The sequence below is a fragment of the Panthera onca genome, chromosome E1, assembly GCF_046562875.1.
Source record: "Panthera onca isolate mPanOnc1 chromosome E1, mPanOnc1 haplotype 2, whole genome shotgun sequence".
Classification (NCBI taxonomy): domain Eukaryota; kingdom Metazoa; phylum Chordata; class Mammalia; order Carnivora; family Felidae; genus Panthera; species Panthera onca.
The window spans coordinates 51,393,531-51,409,734 of record NC_138352.1 but is presented as its reverse complement, the minus strand read 5'-3'; the positions used below and the strand labels follow the sequence as shown (position 1 = coordinate 51,409,734).

Below are 16,204 nucleotides of genomic sequence, written 5' to 3'. Positions count from 1 at the left end.
AAGAGTTCTGGAGTGATTAATTGGGAATTTTTAATTTTAGAGTTTTTAGATATTAACTATTTCAAATACTAGAGAAGATAACATTTGTACATTTGCAGTCTTATCTCATTTTTTTCTTTAGCATAAACAATGGTTAAAAAAACTCCAAGTATCTCAAGCTAAACATTATTTCCTTTTCAAAAGAAAAGCTACAAAGACACTACATCATCTTCAGTGAATGATACATGTTTGCTCTTCCAAAAGATATGCTCTCTCTCAAGCTGCCTAAATCCCCAAAAAGTAACACTGTCAACTCAACCTGTCTTGAAATAAATTGCAAAACTTCAAGTTTAGGGAAAAGAAACTAAAAAGAAAATAGGAAATAATAAAGAGGAAAAAAATCTCCAGAAAAAAGAATCTATAAGGAAACAGGACCAATGCAGGGAGCAAAAGAAAACTTCAAAAAAAAAAAAAAAAATATGCGATGGGGCAACTAGAGTAAAAATTATCAGCTGGCACATTTCAATGTTTTGCTGCAGTTAGTATTTTTTGGTATCATTTTACACTTTATGCACAATGTCTCTTCTGGCTAGGGTAACTTCCTCCCATGACCAATACAAAGCCGAAATCTGTTGTGTAAAGTTTGACAAAATAAAATCATCCAAATGCATCTCTTAGTTTGAGAAGAGTAAGCTGTCTTTTTCAGAAGTGCAGTTACGAAACATTTGCAACTAAAGTGGACAACTGATTTTTCACTTGAATCAAGTATAACTATGAAAGCAACAAAAGTAGTTCCTTAATCCACACAATGGAAATATTTTATCCCCAGATGAATACCATCTTTTAAGAAGTCCCCTCATGAGGCTCTATTCGTGTTCTAATGCTGTTGCCACAACCTCCAACTTCTTACAGTATTCTTCCTTTAACCCAATTTTAAAAAGAAAACCCTACTGTTTCTGGCTACTTTGTAATTAATCCGTTTCCCTCAACAGTTTTCCCTAGCTTGACTACCCATCTTATTTAACAAATTTGGTTCTGAATAACTTGCAGGTATTTAAAAAAAAAAAAAAAAAAGTTAAATGTGTTTTCAGGGTGCCTGAGTAGCTCACTTGGTTAAGCATTGGACTCTTGATTTCAGCTCAGGTCAAGATCTCATGGTTTGTGAATTTGAGCTGCAAACTGATGACAGCACAGAGCCTGCTTGGGATTCTCTCTCTCCCTTTCTCTGCCCTTCTCCCAATTGTGTGTGCTCTCTTTCTCAAAATAAATAAATAAACTTATAAAAAAAAAAAATCAAATGTATTTTCAAAGAATCAAAATCGGCTACCACTGGATTTCAAAAGAATAAAATTTTGAAGGTGATGCCAAAAGTCAAGTCTAGCAACATTCTGAACTGATAAGGTGATAAGGAATGGGAGAGTCCTTGTTTGAACGAAGTGTGGTGCCAAGAGCTCGGAATTCTGATAGCCCTAAGTCTGAGTCCTGGTTTTGCCATTTATTAGCTGTCAACACTGGGCAAATTATGAGTTTCTTCTCTTACTCGTTCAACATTCAACAACTATCAAGCATCTGTGTGTCTCACAGTAGCAGAGGCTACAGATCGAGTGGTGTACAGAGCAGACAAGATGCATGCTTTTCACCAAGGTGACAGTTTACTGGCAGGAGGAACCCAAGTTAGACCATGTGAAGGCAGAGTCAAACTGAGACAGGAGTCGTCGACTCATGTTCAGTGGTGAGGAAAGGCATTGGTGAGTTAAGACCTCGAGGCCAAAAAGGGCAGCTGGGATGTTCTAGGTGAAGCAAACAACAAGACAAAGGCTTTCCAGTAGGAATATCCCTAGCCCATTGAAAGGCCAGTGTGGCTGGTGCCCAGAGTGACAGGTGTAAAAGATGAGGTTGGAGGAGGACACAGTGAGAGAACCCCAAGCAGGCTCTGCGCTGTCAGCACAGAACTAGTAGGACGTGAGGGTCCTTGAAGGCCAGGGTATTGATTTTTTTTTTCCCCCGAGGGCAATGAAAAGACATTGTGAAATATTTATCACAGTGCCTGGAATACACACTTACAAACACTGGCTAGAATTCTAGTTCTAGTAGATTCATATAGCCTACTTCCATGCGAAGAAGATCTCTTGCAGTTTTCGTATAAGCTCGTCCACTTTACAGCCACCTCGGTTAGCAGCTAATGCATATTCATTGACCCTCAAATATCAACACAGAATATCTTACTCTGACTCTACTTGTCAGCAAATATAACCCTGAAATTTCAGGGGGTCAATAATTACGAACATCTTTGTTTCAATATTATAGACTGTTAACATTAAAAAATAAAAGTATTATGGTCAAATAAGAAAATTTTCCTTATTTCAAGGCCTCTTTAAGCTTTTAATATGCTTGTGAACATTATGACAACTTAAGAGAGACATACAGTATTCAGCCTTCTCCAAAGCAACTCCAAGAACTAATGATCTAGAAAAATGCTAACCTTTTGCATAGTTCCAGCACGCACAGAAAATGATCATCTATACAATGCAAGAGAAGTTGGCCCCTGAATGCACCCAGCCTGAGGCCTCAGACGGTCCCAAATATTGCAGGGATGAATTATCTTGACAAATCTACAACACACTAGTTGGAAAGCTATATTCTACTCAGGAGAAAATGTTCCCTCAGCATTTTTTTCTTAGATTAGGACAGAATACTAATGAACTAATTCAATGTATGAATTGTAATCCATTTACTCCATGTAAAACTTACCGTTTACTGCAGGGAATGGAAATGCCTGCATCAGACCGAAACCCCTAAGAGGGCTACAACTTCAGTCAAAGGGCAGGTAGGAATCAAAAATCTGACTACATGCAGGCAAAATAAGACCTACATGTGGGTCTTTTCTGCCCATGCTCTGGGTGGAGAGGCTACTCTGAGATTGTATAATCATGGGCCTGCCCTTCTGAGTGACTCTGAGGATATACCTTAACTTGCCCTAAATGGTCAGAAAATACCCAGATCAAGACCTTAAAGGGCCACTAGTGCCCCTTGACACGCAGCAGAAGCATACTGGATCACTTCAGGAAATAATCACCTACACTTCAGGCCTTTCAGCATTCCTACAGATTTGATCAAGTATGAGCACACAATCAATAACAAACATACAATAAGCAATCCGTCACAAGTGTCAGTAGACACAGATTAGGAATCCCAAATTGTTAGGTACTGAAATTGCCAGGCACAGAGTATAAAAGAACCATTCAAGAAATGTTTAAGAAGAAACAAAAATATTATTGAAAAATGGAATAAAGAAATAAAAAGCAACCAGGCAGATCTGAAAAGACCCAAATGTAACTTCTGTAAATAAAAAATGTAAGTGCTATAATTAAAAAAAAAAAAAAAGACACCACCACTAAAACACCTCAATGGATGGGATGAATAGATCAGCCATGGCTAAAAAAGAACTGGGGAAATGATAAACATGAAGAAAATACCCAGAACACTGCAAAGAAAAACAGAAACATAGAAAATAAGAGGTTCAAATGGCATAAAACATAAAGATCTAATAAAAGGTCTAATAGGAATTCTCAAAGGAGAGGATACGGAGATGCTGAATGAAAGACTGGCTAAGAATTCTGCAGAAACACTGAAAACACAAATTCAGACAGAACTACCACATATATTAAACACAAGAAAAAAACCACATTTAAATAGATCACAGTGCCAGTGTAAAACACTAGGGAGAAGATTTAAAAAGGGACCAACAAAAACAAAAAAAAAAAAGTGGAGGGGGGCGCCTCGGTGGCTCAGTCGGCTCAGTGTCCGACTTCGGCTCAGGTCATCATCTCATAGTTTGTGAGTTCGAGCCCTGCGTCACGCTCTGTACTGACAGCTCAGAGCCTGGAGCCTGTTTCGGATTCTGTGTCTCCCTGTCTCTCTGCACCTTCCCCACTCACACTGTCTCTCTCTCTCTCAAAAATAAACATTAAAAAATTTTTTTAAAAAGGGATTAATTGCCACAGTGAATCTCACTAGTCAAAAAGCTTAACCTCCAGCTCATTCAGTCCAATCAGCTGCTTAGTAACTAATCCTTAGATATGAATAGACAAGTGAGGATCACCTACCATTTGAGAAAGACCTCTAAAAATGTGAAAGGCCAAGGGGTGCCTGGGTGGCTCAGTCGGTTAAGCACCCGACTTCGGCTCAGGTCATGATCTCGCGGTCCGTGAGTTTGAGCCCCGCGTCGGGCTCTGTGCTGACAGCTCAGAGCCTGGAGCCTGTTTCAGATTCTGTGTCTCCCTCTCTCTGACCCTCCCCTGTTCATGCTCTGTCTCTCCCTGTCTCAAAAATAAATAAAAAAACGTTAAAAAAAAAAAATTAAAAAAAAAAATGTGAAAGGCCAAAACAAACCCTCAGGAAAAAATAATCTATAAGGAAACAGAAGTAAGGCAGGGACCAAAAGAATACTTCAAAAAATGAAATTAATTCTCCAGGGACATAAGGGTAGGATACTACTGGTGAACAAGATCTTGGAATTTAAAAACAAAAAAGGCAAAACAATAACTTCAATAAATGGACAGTAAAACCAAGGAAATCTTTCAAAAACCACGAGTGCATGTGTGTGGAGTGTGTACATGTGACAAAAAAGCTAGAAAATAAGAGAAAAAATAAGGGTTAAATCCAGAAGAACCAAAACTCAAAGCATAGAGATATACATGAGAATGAGAAACAAGTTATATAAAGAAAACACACACACACACACACACACACTTCCAGGATCAAAAAACAGAGTTTCTATACTAAGACCAAGGAAGCTCAGCTTAATGACTTAAAAGCCTCGCCCAAACACCAAAACTACACCAAGGTGCATCATTATAAAAATTACAGAACTCTGCCAATGAAGATACTAAAAGCTTCAAGAAAAACACTATGCCGTGTAAAAAAAAAGGTGGGGGGGGGAACTGGAATATCAGTGGGCTTTTCAACAACAGGATTGAAAGCAAGGCCTTCAAACTTTTCAAGGGAAAAAATATATAATTGGAAAATCTATACTTAATGTTTCAAGTGAAAAAAATCAATGAAATAAGAACAAAAAAAGATAAAAGCAAAAGTTGGTTCTTTGAATAGGTAAATAACTCTAATAATTTGAATAAAGAAACTAAAATCTTCACACAAAGAAAACCCCAGGCCCAAATGGCTTCACCGGGGAAGTCTACTTAAAAACTACTACTGGGGTCAAAAAGAATGAAATCATGCCATTTGCAACTACATGGATGGAACTAGAGGGGTATTATGCTAAGTGAAATTAGTCAGAGAAAGACAAAAATCATATGACTTCACTCATATGAAGACTTTAAAACACAGAACAGATGAACATAAGGGAAGGGAAGCAAAAAGAATATAAAAACAGGGAGGGGGACAAAACAGAAGAGACTCTTAAATATGGAGAACAAACAGAGGGTTACTGGAGGGGTTGTGGGGGGGGATGGGCTAAATGGGTAAGAGGCATGAAGGAATCTACTCCTGAAACCATTGTTGCACTATATGCTAACTGACTTGGATGTAAATTAAAAAAATTTAAAAATAAATTAAAAAAATACCACTGGCGCACCAGGGTTGGCTCAGTCAGTTAAGCGTCTGACTCTTGATTTCTGCTCTGGTCGTGGTATCACAGTTCGTGGGATGGAGCCGCACCTTGGGGTTTATACTGACATCATGGAGCCTGCTTGGGATTCTCTTTTTCTTTCTCTCTGCTCCAAACCCAGGTGCACTCTTTCTCTCAAAATAAATAAACATTAAAAAACCCCTATAGCAACTTGTTCAGAAAACTGGAATATAGGCTAGTTTTCAACTCATTCTCTGAGGCTAACATTACTGATCCCAAACTAGACAAAGCCCTTACAAGAAAACTACAGAACAATATCCCTCATGTATGCAAATGTTCTTAACAAAATTTTAGTATCTAAATCAAACAATATATAATAATAATAATAAAAGTGACCAAGTGGGTTTATTCCAGGAACGCAAAGCTAATTCAACATTTGAAAATCAATACATTCATGGGGTACCTGGCTGGCTCAGTAGGTAGAGCATGCAACTCTTGATCTTGGGGTCCTGAGTTTGAGCCCCAAGATGGGCATAGGGATTACTTAAAAAAAAGGAAAGAAAGAAAATCAATACATTATATTAAGCCTAAAAAATAAATAAATAAAAGCCATAGGATTATCTCAAGAGATGCAGAAAAAGCATTTGACAAAATCCAACATCTATTCCTGATTAAAAAAAAAAAAACCCTCAGCAGAAGAGGAATAGGAAAGAACTTCCTCACCTGATAAAGAGCATTAGGAAAGTCCTAAAGCTAGCATCATATTTAATGGTGACAATATGGATGTTTTCTAAGACCAGGAACAAGATAAGGTGTATCTGCCTTTGCTACTTTTATTCAATAGTGTACTAGAGATTCTAAGACCATGTAGTAGGCAAAAAAGAAATAAAGGAATTCAGATTGGGGAAAAAAGTAATAAATAAATCTTTATTCCCAGACAACACTGTAGAAAATCTGATAAAATATACAAAGAGCTGCTTGGCTATATTAAGTGAGCTTAGCAAGGATACAGGATAGAATGTCAATATACAAAAATCAACCATATTTCCATATATTAGCAACAAGCAACCAGAGATTGATTAGAAAATACCATTTACAAAGCATCAAAAAAATATGGAATAAGGGGTGCTTGGGTGACTCAGTCGGTTAAGCATCCGACTCTTGATCTCAGCTCAGGTCTTGATCTCAGGGTCGTGACTTCAAGCCCCACATTGGGCTCCACGCTGGGCGTGAAGCCTACTTAAAAAAAGAAAAAGAAATAATTTGAGATAAATCTGGCAACAGATGTGCAAGGCTGATACCTTGAAAACTACTAAACGTTGCTTAAATAATTAAAGAAAGATCTAAATAAACGGGAAAATGCATAGTGTTCATGGATCAGAAGAACCAATAACGTTAAGTGATATTTTGGTGTGCCTGGGTGGCTCAGTTGGTTAAGCGTCCAACTCTTGGATCTTGGCTCAGTTCATGATTTGTGGTTTCGTGGGTTTGAGCCCCGTGTCGGGCTCTGTGCTGACAGCATGGAGCCTGCTTGGGATTCTCTGTCTCCCTCTCTCTCCCTCTCTCCCTCCCTCCCCCACTCATGCTTTCTCTCTCTCTCTCTCTCAAAATAAACAAATAAACTTAAAAAAAAAAAAATTCTCCCCAACTTGATTTACAGATTCAACACGACCCAATCAAATCACAGCAGATTTTTTTTTTTGTGGAAATCAACAAGCAGATTCTAAAATTCATATGGAACTGCAAAGGACCTAGAAGAGCCAAAACAAATTTGAAAAGAACAAAGCTGAAACACTTAATACTTCCTCTCCAAGGTGCATCATGAAGCTGCACTACTTTGACATAAAATATAGATAAACAGATCAACAGAAGGGAACGGAGCCCAGTAATAGAGCCATACATGTACGGTCAACTAATATTTGACAACGGTGAAAAATCAATTAACAGCATTGTATGGTGACAGATGGTAGCTACACTTATGGCGAGCACAGCACAATGTATAGAGAAGCTGAATGCTGTACACCTGAAACCAAGGTAACACTGTCAACTATATTCAAAAAAAAACAATTAAAAAGAAGAAAGAGGGGTGCCTGGGTGGCTCAGTTGGTTGGGCGTCCGACTTCAGCTCAGGTCATGATCTCGCAGTCCGTGAGTTCGAGCCCCGCATCAGGCTCTGTGCTGACAGCTCAGAGCCTGGAGCCTGTTTCAGATTCTGTGTCTCCCTCTCTCTCTGACCCTCCCCCATTCATGCTCTGTCTCTCTCTGTCTCAAAAAAAAAAAAAAAAAATGTAAAAAGAAGAAAGAAAAAAACAAGAAGGCAATTCAGTGGAAAAAAGTCTTTTCAACAAAAGGTGTTGGATCAATACATTACTAAATTAAAAAAACAAAACAAAAACCAAACTCTGATCCATACCTCACATGTACAAAAATTAACTCAAAATGGGACACAGACCTAAATGTAAGAACTAAAACTATAAAACCTCTAGGAAAAAAAATAGGAGAAAATCTTCATGACCTTGGGTGGGCACAAAATTTTTAGGTATGACATCAAAACATAAGATCCATAAAAGAAAAATATTGACAAACTGGACTTTATTAAAATTAAAAACTGGTCCTAGGGAGCTACTATTAAGAGAATAAGACAAGCCACAGACTGGACAACAATATTTGCAAATCACGTGTGTCTGACAAAGGACTGGTATCTAGGATACATAAAGAACTATCAAGGGGTGTCTGGGTGGCTCAGTCAGTTACGTGGCCAGACTCTTGGTCTTGGCTCAGGTCATGATCTCACGGTTCATGAGATTGAGGCCCAGGTCTGACTCTGTGCAATCCAAGCTTGCTTGGGATTTTCTCTCTCCCTCTATGCTCCTCTCCCTATTGCACGTGCACACGCATTCTCTCTCTCTCTCTCTCTCTCTCTCTCTCAAAATAAATAAACATGAAAATAAAATAAAAAAATATAAAGAACTATCAAAACTCAGTAACTGAAACAATCCAATTAAAAAATAAAAAAGCACAACATCTAAACAGACAATTCATTTATATATGGATGGCAAATAAGGACATGAAAAGATGCTCAACATCACTGGTCATTAGGAAAATGCAAATTAAAACCACGAGACACTCTTATACATCTATCAGAATGCCTAAAATAGAAAAATAAAAAACCCTCTATGGTCTAGGCAGCAAATGGAACTCTCAAACACTGCAGATGGGAAGGTAAAATACTATAAAAGCATTTCAGAAAAGCAGTTTGCTAAAATGTTAAATATACACCACCAACTACCCACAGCATTTCTATTTGCCTAAGATAAATGAAAAGATACATCCACATAAAAACACATATATCACATGTACACACACACACACACACACATACACACAGGAATGGTCAAAACAGCTCAAAATTGGCAACAACCCAAATATCAACAGGTGAATGAATAAACAACTTATGGCATATCCATATAGTGATTCCATCTTGCTGCTCAGCTTAATAAAAAGTAATGAATTGATATATACAACAGCAGTAAGTCTCAAAATAATCACACTGCATGAAAATCCAGACAAGAGCACATGCTGTATGACTCCCATTTATATAAAATTATAGAAAATGCAAACTATTTTTGCATTTCCTTCATTTTTACTTAATGTTCTATTTCTATTCCAAGATCCCACATTACATTTAGTTTTCATGTCCCCTTAAGCTCCTTTCGGCTGTGACAATTTCTCAGGTTTTTCATGACCTTGACAGTTTTGAGGAGTACTGGTAGGTATTTTGTTGAATGACCCTCCACTGGGATTTGTCTCCTAATTTTCTAATGACCAGACTGGGGTTGTTTTTTGAAAAAAGATCAGAGGTACTGTGCAGTAACCTTTGTATCCAATTATACAAAGAAACATGTTATTAACCTGAGTCATCACTCTTGGTATTGACCTTGACCACCTCTACCTGAAGCAGTATTTTTTCAGGTTTCCCAGGTTACAAGATTACTCCTAACCCCTTTCCATACTGTACTTTTCACAAGTACAGTGGCTTTGTGAAGCCCACACTTCCGAAGTAGGGAGTTACGCTCCCTCTTGACAGTGGCGCATCCACAAAAATAATTTGGAATTCTTCCACATAGATTCCCTCTCCTTTTCTAAAATAAGTATTTCCTCTTTCAGGGTTGGAGGTTTTTCTCTCAGGTTGTATATCTCCAGTTGAAATACCATCTAACTGATGCTCTCAGGGTAGCAAATCCAGATTACGTGATTTCCACCTGCCTCTTACCGGTGATGATACGTTTGAAGTCCTGGTGTAGGTGTGGTCTGGTTCTCCATTGTTGTCTTACTATTTTCCCTTTTAGTAAGCAATCTGCAAGGAGATACTTAAAGACCATGCAAATATTCTGTTCAGCAAAATTTCACTATAGATTGAATACTCAGTGAGGATTTGCCCAATCCTATGACTTTCCAGGCTCAGAATTTCTTCATAGTTTCAGCTGGCATTCTTCTATAGGGAAGACCCCGCTCGTTTTTCTTTTTTTAAATTTTTTTTTAATGTTTATTTATTTTTGATTCAGAGAGAGACAGAGCATGAGCAGGGGAAGGGCAGAGAGAGAGAGGGAGACACAGAATCTGAAGCAGGCTCCAGGCTCTGAGCTGTCAGCACAGGGCCCGACGCGGGGCTCGAACTCACGGACAGTGAGATCATGACCTGAGCTGAAGCTGGACACTCAACCGACAGAGCCACCCAGGTGCCCCTCTTTTTTCTTATTAAGGGCATCAACTCATGGATTACTACTTTTATAATTTATAATTCATGATAGTCCTTAATTATCTGCAAGCTCAAACTGTCCCAGATTTAGCCGATGGGAGCCCCATCAAGCTGACTCCTGTGTCATTCTGACAAGCCCCTATCATTGTTTCAGCAATTCCTTTCTGGAATAGCAAGATATTCAAGCATATACTAATTTTCCTGTCCCAAGCCTAGAATCAACCATTTCTCCAAAGAACCTTGGTTTCTTTTAGTGGAGAGTATTAGAAATAAAGATGTACGTACTCCACATGGTCATTGCTATTGAGACCTCTGTCTCTGGGCCCTTCGGTAGGCAGAGATGGAATATACATGTGTAGATATACGTATATATATGCACGTGACATGTCGTACGAATACACACATGTACCTTAGAATATCATGAATTCGTATTTATAACTCCAATTCCTTTTTTTTTTTAATTTTTTTTTTTAACATTTATTTATTTTTGAGACAGAGAGAGACAGAGCATTAACAGGGGAGGGGCAGAGAGAGAGGGAGACACAGAATTGGAAGCAGGCTCCAGGCTCTGAGCCATCAGCCCAGAGCCTGACGCGGGGCTCGAACTCACGGACCGTGAGATCGTGACCTGAGCCGAAGTCGGACGCTCAACCGACTGAGCCACCCAGGCGCCCCTGTAACTCCAATTCCAACGCATCCCACAGGACTTTTTATTTTCCCATATCTGTATTTGTATCTCTCTTCTGCCACAGTAAAAACCTTGGCTCCCGCCCAAATTACATGTACCTATTTGCTCAATTCTTTCATACATTTAAATAGTTTCAGGAGCACTACTGCTAAAAAAAAAAAAAAAACAAACAAACTTATGAGTCCAGAATTTCTTTGTAGTTCTATCTCCCTAAACTGAAGGACAGAGTATTAAGAGTTACTTGGGGGGCACTTGGGTGGCTTGGTTGGTTGGGCGTCCGACTTCAGCTCAGGTCGTGATCTCATGATCTCTGAGTTTGAGCCCCGTGTTGGGCTCTGTGCTGACAGCTCAGAGCCTGGAGCCTGTTTCAGATTCTGTGTCTCCCTCTCTTTCTGCCTCCCCGCCACCCCCTGCCCCCCGCCAACACTCTGTCTCCCTCAAAGATAAACATTAAAAAAAAAAAAGTTACTTGGATTATTTTCTCCTTCCTTCAATGTGACTGTTAATGATTTGAAGTAAGTTGACTTTGGTTTTTAGTCTTCCCTGCTATCCTTATTGAATTAATTTCATTTCTGGAGACTATCTAAAAAAATGGCTTTGCTTCCAAAGATAAAGAACTATATAAAAAGTTGTAACTTGGAAACATGTTGCTCCTTCCCTGCTTCACCATCCACCTTTGCAGGCAGGTCACCAACTTTATTGCTTTCTGGTTCATCCTTCTTGTGTGTTTTGAAAAGGTAAATAGGTATATTTTCTTATTCCTTCTTTCTTATAGAAAAGGCCACATGCTAAATTTCTCTGTCCTTTGCTTTTATTAACTTAGAAATATATCCTGGAAATCATTCCATTTCACAGTACACAGACATCTTCTTCATTCTTTTTTCAACTGCACAGTACTCCACTGTGTGCATGTTTATTCTATCTTCTTTGGACAGTTTTCAATGTTTTACAATTACAAATACTGCTGCAATGAATGAACTTATGCATGTGTGAACCTATGTATATCTTTAAAACTGAGGATCACCTTCAGAATATATTCTTTGGGTAGAGGAGTGAATGTATATGTAATTTAGTTAGGTATTACCCAATTTCTTCCCACAGAAATTTTACCATTTTGCATTTGCATCAGCAACAGTGAGAGTGTGTGTTTCCCTACAGTCTCAGCATGTGATTTCTTTTTGCCAATATAACAGATGAAAATGGTATGTCTGTGTAGTCTTTCTTTTTTTTAAACTTTCTACTTGGAAAGAACTTCAAACTTCTAGGAAAGTTGGAAAAATCGTACAGTGAAATCCTGTGTACTCTATTCAGATTTGCCAACGACTAACATTTTGCCTCGTTGGTTTCATTCTTCTCTCTAGATATACTGACTTTTACTAAAACATTTAAGAGTAAGTTGCATAGATCACATCTTTTTGTCCTCCCCAAATTCAGTATGCATTTCCTAAGAATAAAATTGTTCTCTCATAACTACAGCATAGGTATCAGCTTCAGGAAATTTAACATTAATGTGATATTCTCCCCCAATTTACCATCCACAGTCCAGTGAACCCAATAATGTCCTTTATATAGCATTTGTTCCTTTCAGTCTCCAGGATCACATATCGTATTTGTTTGCTTAGTTTCTTCAATCTGGAAGATTACTTTTGAATAATGCAGGCTCCCTCCCCACCTTTAAAAATTTTTTTTAATGTTTATTTACTTTTTGAGAGAGAGAGACAGAGTGTGAGCAGGCGAGGGGCAGAGAGAGAGAGAGAGAGAGACAGACAGACAGACAGACAGACAAACACAGAATCCGAAGCAGGATCCGGGAGCACAGAGCCCGATGCAGGGCTCGAACTCACAAGCTGTGAGATCATGACCTGAGCTGAAGTCAGATGCTTAACTGACTGAGCCACCCAGGCGCCCTGCCTCCCCACCTTTTTAATAGACTGTTTCTCATTTGAGGCTCATGTTTCTCATTTGAGGCTCATGTTTCCTCATTAGATCAGGTTATGTATCCCCGTAATACTACATAAGTGATATAACCTTCTCAGAATATTACATCTAGAGGCAAAAGATGCCTATCTGTTCCTCATCGCTGATGCTAATTTTAATCATTCTTCAAGGTGTTGAAATTTTACACAGTACTTATCATATTTCTCCTTGCAACTAGCAAGCAATCTTGTAGACATATTTTAAAGTATGTGAATACTGTTTCTCATTGAAATCTCACCCCACCCAATCCCATCCCTAAATTTAACGTCCAATAGCTCTTGCCAAACCAAACATTACTGTGATGGCTGAAAAATGATTTTGTAATTCTAGTACTCTTCTACCAGTCAGCATAAAATTCTTCCATCTTCTCCTTAGGTTTACCTACCTACCTACCTACCTACCTTTATAATCAGTATCAACTCATACTTCTTTTCTTCCCCAATGGTTTATAATTCACTACTGTCCTATTTTATTTTGGAGCTCAAATTATCCCATACTCAGCTACATGGATTCTTTTTAAAAAAATTTTCTTGTATTTATTTTGCTGGGGGGGGGGGGTGGGTAGGGGCAGAGAGAGAATCCCAAACAGGCTCCGTGCTGTTATTGTAGAGCCTGATATTGGGGCTCAATCCCATGAACTGCGAGAACATGACCTGAGCAAAAATCAAGAGTTGGACACCCAACCGACTGAGCCACCCAGGTGCCCATCAAACTACATGCATTCTTTTGAACTTGCTCCTGCATCATTTTCACATGATACAATCAATTTTTGAGTATTGACTTTCTGGCACATCAAGATATTCCAGGATCATTTTGTACCTACATTATTCCAGCCCTGAAATCAACCATTTCTCCAAGGAGCTCTCATTCTTTTCAGTGGGGAATGGTATTAACCACCAAGATGTGCTCAGCTGTTTTACACAGAGCCATTTCTATATCTTCTTTTCTGCATCTGTGTGATGTGTGTTCTTTTGTCCTTTTATCTTTAGGGTTTTTCGTCTTTTAAATATTTTTTTCAAAGTTCTTTGTATTTAGGAATTGACCCTTTGTAACATATGGCAAAATTTTATTTTGCTTATAAAGTGGTCATGAAATTAATTTTGTAAACACAGTAATATTTATCACTACTTTCATTGCAACTTGATTTTGACTCTTAGAAAATTTTTTCTTAGAACCAGTGTATACAAAAGTTTACCCATATCTTAACATATTTTTTAGTACTTATTTTTGAGAGCGTGCATGTGTGCAAGTGGGGGAAAGGCAGAGAGAGAGAGGATGAGAGAGAGAATCTAAAGCAGCCTCCACACAGGCAGACCAGAGCCTGACATGGGGCTTGATCCCACAACTGTGGGATCACGACCTGAGCCAAAATCAAGAGTCAGATGCTTAACTGACTGAGACACCAGTTGATCCACCCCACTTTTTTTCTGGCTTACTTTTTTTGTTCTTTTTCCTTTCTGAGCTGGGAATTACTTATTTTCACTCTTTTGTTTTTACTGTGACAAAGTAACCAGATTATGGGCACCCGGGGGGGAGCTTAGTCGGTTAGGTGTCCAATTCTTCATTTTGGCTCAGGTGATGATCTCATGGTTCTGGAGTTTGAGCCCCAAGTCAGGCTCTGTGCTGATAGTGCAGAGCCTGCATGGAATTCTCTCTCTTTGTCCTTCCCCTGCATGTACACACATGTGCACTCTCCCTCTCTCTCAAAAAACAAAAGCAAAAACAATAATAATAAAAAAAATAAATAAACAAAATAACCCAATAAAGCCTAAGATTTGCTCTGGCTAAGCCATCTCAGTAAATCAAGATTTAGTAACCAAGTTTCTATGCTCACCTCTGTGTAAAAAGGCAGGCTTATGTAAACTATCAGTGCTCACCCACTCAGCACACATTGCCTGACCCAGCTCTAATACTTCCCTTTGCTCCAGTAAGAAAACCAACCAGCAAAATGCCCAGTGTAACTTCCTTGTTCCTGCTTCCACTTTGGTCTACTATAAAAATCTCTTGCTTTGTAAAGCAATTTGGAGCTCCTTTCTATCTGCTAGATTGGATGCTGGCCAATTTATCAACTGCTAAATAAAGTCTGTAAGATTTTTAAAAAATTACTCAGTCGAATTTTGTTCTTTAATACGACAGAATTAGGACTATGAATTTTCCTCTGCTCACTGCCTTACATGTATCTCATAGATTTGTATATGCAGTATTTTCATTATCATAATTTTTTAGAAACTCTGTAACTTGTTTACAATACTTCTTGTACCCAAGAGGTTTTTTCCTTGACTGAGGAATAATTTTGAATGTGTATCAAGGCGCAGAATTTTTCTGTCACTCTAGAAAGCACCCTCATGTCCTTTCCCAGTCAATCCTTCTCCTCCCCCATTAAAGTTCTATTACTACTGGTTAATTTTGCATATGCTTATTTAAAAAAATTTTTTTTTAATGTTTATTTATTTTGGGAGACAGACAGTGCGAATGGGGGAGGGGCAAAGAGCGAGGGAGACACAGAATCTGAAGCAGGCTCCAGGCTCTGAGCTGTTAGCACAGAGCCCGACACGGGGCTCAAACTCACGAACTCTAAGATCATGACCTGAGCTGAAGTTGGGACACTTAACTGACTGAGCCACCCAGGTGTCCCTGCATATATTTATTTAAATAGAATATAACACCACGGACATTTTTATAACTAATTTAGCTCACTCAACATAGTATTTTTTTCAGCATATTTGAGATTTATGCATATTATTACACATGATTGGTTCATTGCTTTTTACTAATACTGCACTTTAATAATATTTGTTTATCCATTCTCCATCTAGATTTGACTACTTTGAATAAAGTCTCTATGAATATTCTCGAACAAGGCTTTCTAACATACAACAGAAGGCTTCTAAGTTTCGAAGTGGAAATGTCCTTTTGCTTTTTGTTTTCTTATATGGGACCTACGAATGTTTTCCTAACGTATAAACTATTTTTGTGAATATTTTGTGGTTGAGAGAATGTACAGTATTCTGGTTCTAGGATGCAGATATACTGGAAAATCTGCTTCATTAAGTTTTGATCTTTTATAGTCCTACTTTCTGTCTACTGTACCTATCCTGTGTTCAGTGTCAATCTCCAACTTAAAGTGCTTTTTATGATTTGCATTTCTCATAATTTTTGCTTTATAAAGATGGTTGCTGTATTTGGTATAGAACTATTATATCTTTGTTATGAA

General features: G+C 38.3%; 1 protein-coding gene across 15 annotated transcripts in view; it reads right to left on the bottom strand.

Moving 5' to 3' along the window:
• Positions 1-16,204, bottom strand: part of MBTD1 (mbt domain containing 1) — a 71,446-nt gene that overhangs the window by 44,054 nt on the left and 11,188 nt on the right. For 4 of the 15 annotated variants that reach the window (XM_060646429.3, XM_060646431.3, XM_060646425.2 and 1 more), the window contains one exon: positions 6,030-6,109. The exons of the other annotated variants lie outside the window; for them this stretch is intronic. The gene's annotated coding sequence lies outside the window, so the exon portion shown is untranslated. The remainder of the gene's footprint in view (positions 1-6,029; positions 6,110-16,204) is intronic. 15 annotated transcript variants of the gene reach the window in all.